This window comes from Pongo abelii, chromosome 5, assembly GCF_028885655.2.
Source record: "Pongo abelii isolate AG06213 chromosome 5, NHGRI_mPonAbe1-v2.0_pri, whole genome shotgun sequence".
Classification (NCBI taxonomy): Eukaryota; Metazoa; Chordata; class Mammalia; order Primates; family Hominidae; genus Pongo; species Pongo abelii.
Window position 1 is genome coordinate 127,345,524 of NC_071990.2, and position 6,000 is coordinate 127,351,523.

The window sequence follows — 6,000 nt, forward strand, 5'->3', positions numbered from 1 at the left end:
TTTTTTTTTTTTTGAGATGGAGTCTCACTCTGTTGCCCAGGCTGGAGTGCAGTGGCATGATCTCAGCTCACTGCAAGCTCTGCCCCTGGGTTCACGCCATTCTCCTGCCTCAGCCTCCCGAGTAGCTGGGAATACAGGCGCCCGCCACTACGCCCAACTAATTTTTTGTATATTTAGTAGAGACGGGGTTTCACCGTGTTAGCCGGGATGGTCTCAATCTCCTGACCTTGTGATCCACCCGCCTTGGCCTCCCAAAGTGCTGGGATTACAGGCGTGAGCCACCGCGCCTGGCCTAAAACAATTTTTTTATACATGAGTTTATTATAATTTCTTTGTAGTCAGATTTATAATTTCCTTTATAATTTCTAGACCATACTTGTTCAACTCAAGTCTGAGGACTAAGCTCTGATTTTTTCATCTTACCCAAATTCCTACCTAAGGGGTCTGGGGAGTCAAGCCCTACAAACCATAAATTATCATCAGATGGTTTTATTTGATGCTATATATTGTGACTTACTTTTCAATCTGACTCTGGCATAACATTATGAGACAAGGAAAAAATATTTAACCTTAAAATATATTTCCTTGCCATACCCTGAAATTGCCCTGCAAAGTTTCTTGTGGGAAAAACCCGCATTCTATAGAGCCTCCCCTTCCCCCTTTGTTTTCCTTCCTTTCTTTCCAGATCCAGGAGATAATCAACTAAGAGCCAGGCACCCTTTTAAGTCCAATAAGAAACAATTTACAACCTGCTCTCTCTGAAGGCTGCTGAGAGCTTCCTCTGCACAATAAAACTTGGTCTCCACAATCCTTTATCTTTAACCTGAACATTCCTTTCTATCGATCCCAGGTCTTTAGACAAACTCAACCAATTGTCAACCAGAAAATGTTTAAATTTGCCTACAGGCTGGAAGCCCCTGCTTTGAGTTGTCCCACCTTTCTGAACCAAACCAATGTATTACTTAAATGTATTTGATTGTTGTTTCATGCCTTCCTAAAATATATAAAACCAAGCTGTACCCCAGCCACCTTGGGCACATGTTCTCAGGACCTGAGGGCTGTGTCATGGGCCATGGTCACTTATATTTGGCTCAGAATAAATCTCTTAATATTTTTTACAGAGTTTGACTCTTTTCATTAACAAGTCAAATTTGTTCAGCATGATTTTTACTTCTCAAACATCTCCCAAAATTATGAATTAACACTGTCTTTATCAAAATGCACCCTCTTGCTTCTTCTATGCTAAATTGCATCTTACTCATACTTCCGAACATTTAGAAATAACCTTCTGGGAATCAATTTTACTTTGCACTGGCCTCTTAACGTTCCTTTAATGCATGTGAACATCTTCAGGAAAGATCCGAGGGCAAGAACTGAATGTTCACCTCAGTGACATCCTCTAGTGAGTAAGCTAGGACTAAGCAAGGTTGATGAACAGATGTATACCTAGATCTCCAGACCCTGTCACAATGCCTTGCTAAGGAGCAACTTATATACTAATAATAGTGATGAAGAGGAGGAGGAGGAGGACAGGTAACATTTACTTAGGATGACTATCAACCCTCCTTTTTACATACATTATCTTATTTGATCTGAAAAAAAAAAGTACAATTATTATCTCTGTTTTAGAGGTGAGGAAACTGATTCCTCAGAAGGTTAGGTAACTTGCCTAATATCACAAAGCTAATGAGGGTCACAGTGAGGATATCTCTGTTACATCAGGCCCCAGAGCTATTACATTGGGCTCCAGAGCTGACCTCTTTTATAATAGTATGCTAGCATTGTTCACTTTTCAGAATGTTTCCACCACCTGGATACCCACATTCTGCTTAGCCACCTTAGTTACCATGATGCACAGTCCTCTACTCTAGAAAGAAAGCTCCCGAATGGCTGGAAAACTCCTCTATGGCCAACTGTGTCTTACTTATCTTTACATCCCCAAAGCCTGGTAGAGTGCATGGCACTTAGGAAGCTTTCAAGAAATGCTTGTCGGGTTTAACAGAATGGAAGTGCAGAAGTGAAGGAAATGAGCTCCAGGGAAGTTAATGGATTTGTCTAGTATTCTACAGCTAAAGGGCAGAGCTGGAACTAAAACACAGGGTTTGGATTCCCAGCTCTCCTTCCCTGCCCCACACACACTGCCGAATTACAGATTTACCAGGATTATTCTTGAGAGGAAGTACTGCGATGCAGGAAGGAATGATCCCCTTTCTAGCTGCTGGAGTTCTTCCCTTAAGGTTTTAAGGGTGAAAGTAAAAGAATGCTGGGGAGGAGATTTCTGGGTGATGGTTGTCCTCGGGGAGAATTCCTTTATTTTCATGTCTCTTATTAAGTTATTGGCATTCTGAAAAATGTAGACTAAAGGAAAATTCCAGGGCCTCAGGGCGTTAGGGTGTTGGCAGTGAGTCACATTCTGGGTTTCCCAAAAATCATGCTTGGAAAATGTTTCAGAAGATTACTTAAATGAAGTTCAAACTCTCAATTCATTTTACACTTAGGTGATAGAGTTGGGAGAAGAGTGCAAAGGCATGTGATTAACTGGATTCTCCAGTTCCAACTCGTTATGTTAATTTAGGAAGATATACCTGGCAAAAAAAAAAATGACATTTTATAAAAAGCATCTTTCATGAAACAGATAATCTAGGCAAAGCAGTATAGTACCTAGTACTGTGTAAGCATGAAAGAAATGTTAGCTAGATCTTGGCGCCTTCACTTGTTAGCACAAGTTACTTGAGCTCTCTCTGCCTCAGTTTCTTTATCTATAAAATGAGAGCAATACTACCTACCTCGAATAGAGAATTAAATGGGTTAATATATGTAAAGTGTCATTACATTATATAGCTTTCCTTGTGAGAAACATACTCATTTCCTTTCCCTTCAAGATTGTTTCTAAGATTCATTTCACTACTGTAGATATGTTTTACTTGTGTACGTGTGTGTGTTTGATATTTCTCATGTGAACATACTTCTCTAGCACTATTTATCTACTCCCCTGTCAGTGATAAGGTTGCTTGCAGTTTTGTGCTTTGGGGGTATGTGAATGTTTGGCTTTGTAAGGTAAATAATCTGACAATGTTTTGCAAAGTGATTGCACCGTTTATATGCCCATCAGAGTATCTTGTCCAACACCCAACATTGTTAGACTCAGTTTTTGCCAGTCTCAAGCGTGTGTAATGTTATCTCACTGTGGCTTTAATTTGCATTTCTCTGATTACTAATGAGGATGAGCATCTTTAAATGTGTTTCTTAGCCATTCTTGTTTTCTCTTTTGTGAGATCTCTTTTCATGTCTTCTGCCTGGTGAGTTTTTTGTTGTTGTTGTTTGTTTGTTTTTGGCGAGACAGGGTCTCACTCTGTCACCCTGGTTGGAATGCAGTGGCGCGATCTTGGCTCACTGCAACCTCTGCATCCCAGGCTCAAGTGATCCTCCCACCTCTCAGCCTCCTGAGACCTAGCTGGGACCACAGGCACGCACCACCATGCCTGGCTAATTTTTTGTGTTTTTTGGTAGAGACAGGGTTTCACCATGTTGCCCAGGTTGGTCTCGAACTCCTGAGCTCAGACAATCCACCAGCCTCAGCCTTTCAAAGTGCTGGGATTACAGGCATGAGCCACTGTGCCCAACCTGCCTGTTTTTTAAAGTCTGTCTTCTTGGAAGAGGTCACCTAATGTCCTTGCCATTCCTGCCTTAAAAATAATAGACATTCATCAGTCTGTTAATCTTATATACTTCTGGTGAGGAAGACAAACGGTTAACATAATGGTGTCAGAGAGTCTCAGGCTCTACCAGGGTATTTTCTCAAAAGTCTCCTTTAAACAGGCAATATATAGGGAGAGGAATGAAAAAAGAAGATTTTTGTCAGTTTGTGTTTTACTTTGCACCTCTGGACATATATTTGCACTTATTAATTTGGTTATAAGACTTTTTTAAGGAAGTAGCATCCAGAAGTTCAGTTGTCGTAAGAGTAAGCATTTACTGAATACTTACATGCTAGGTATTATTCTAAGCACTTTACATATATTACTTCAGTCTTCATAATAACTTGTGATAGTCATGAATAGGTACTACTATTATTTTCCAGCTGAGGAAAATGGAAGCCATAAAAAATTAAATGATTTATTCGAAGTGGAATCACTACAAAGTGGTAGAAATGGGCTTCAAATTGAGGGAGTCTGGATCCCCCAGTCTATGCCTTAAACCACCAGGATAACTACAGGAAACAGCAAATTAGTGGGGAGTACAGCAGAAAGCAGGAGGCTGTGGTGAGATGGAATTCAGGGAATTGGTGGGCCGCTAGAGTAGGCTGGGTAGAGAAGGAAGTAAAGATGGGAGGGTGGCTGGAAGAGTTAAAGAGAGAAAGATCAAGAACAGAAATTGCTACCGTGTCAGGAGAGTATAAAAGTTGCTAGGACAAGTGCTGACAGAGCTGTGAACAGTCATTGATGTTCAGGTTTCCAGATAATCTCGGTGATTATGAAGTTTGGATTTGCCACAGGGGTGAGTTGTGTTAAAGAGGAATAGAGGCAAAGGGCATTGAAATCCAGGAGTTTGAGAAGCGGTGAGTCATGGACAGTGAAGTTGTTTAAGATAATGGCAGGAGCTTGGCAGTGTTTGTTAGCCAGGTGCTGAAGTTCTCTGTGAATCTAGGAGTGATCTAGAAGCAGGTAGATGAAGGTGATTATGTTACATGCTATAGCACAAGACTCCAAAGAGGGCAGAGGGCTGGGCACTGTGACTCATGCCTGTAATCCCAGTACTTTGGGAAGCCGAGGTGGGTGGATCACCTGAGGTCAGGAGTTCAAGACCAGCCTGGCCCACCTGATGAAACTCCGTCTCTACTAAAAATACAAAATTAGCCAGGCTTGATGGCGCACGCTTGTAATCCCGGCTACTTGGGAGGATGAGGCAGAAGAATTGCTTGAACCCAAGAGATGGAGGTTGCAGTGAGCCGAGATCGCACCATTGCACTTGGGTAGGAATGGAATCACCTGGAGCTGGCAATTAGAAGCTAGGACAATGCCAGCCCTGCTTCCAAATCTCTCAGTGTGTTGGGAAGAGAGAACAAGCAGTTTTTGCTTGTCAAAGCTCAAGGGAAATAATATTCTTGCAGGAAATCCAAGTTTCAGTTAAGGAAAGAAGGTGAAAGTATCGCTCTGCTAAGAGGTTGAGGATATAGATTTGAGTAAGTACAAAGAAATTGTGTTTCTTACAGTGGAAAGAGCTTCAAAGGAGGTTAGCAGTGGAAAAAGTTTGGGGAAAAGAAGCATGGGAAAGTTTGGGTATGAGTAAAGAGAAATTTTTACCTTGAGGGTAACTAATAAGAACAAGAGTTAGTGGTGTGGATTGGCCTTGAGATGATGAGGAAATATAGGTGTGAGTTTGACAAGAAAATTGACATTAACTTCAAGATGTCGGAGGTATGCTGATTTACATGGTAGCTGTTTCCTACTGCTTTGGGGGAGAAAAGAAATGTCTCCCTGTGGTACTAAAAGGCCTGCAAGACAGACCCATCTATCATCCACCACGTAAATTCATCTTTCTGTGTCCTATTTTCTCCATTTCTAAAATAGGGATAATAATATCCTTTTCTCTGAGTTGACGTGAGAATCAATTTGTGTATATGAAAGTGTCTTAGAAAATTGTAAAATGCCAGATAAAAGTAAGTTAGAAATATGATGGTGTTAGTCACATCAAACTTTGTTTATGCTGAATTCTTTATCAAAAATACAAAGTCCAGGTGTAGCCTTGTTCCTGATTTAAAAAAAAAAAGGAAGAAGAAATTATTTTCAATGCTTTGTTTAAGGACATGGTTTTAAAGAAAGATTATAAAAAACAGAAATGTCTGCATTATATCCTGTAGACGAGTAAACAAAGCAATTTATCAAGGAAATAGCAGGGATGGGGAAGTTTTGCTTTTGTCATTCTTTCCATTAGAAATAATTTACACTGTTTCCACTTAACAACAGATCAGGACTTCTCTTAATGTCCTTTAGCAAAGCT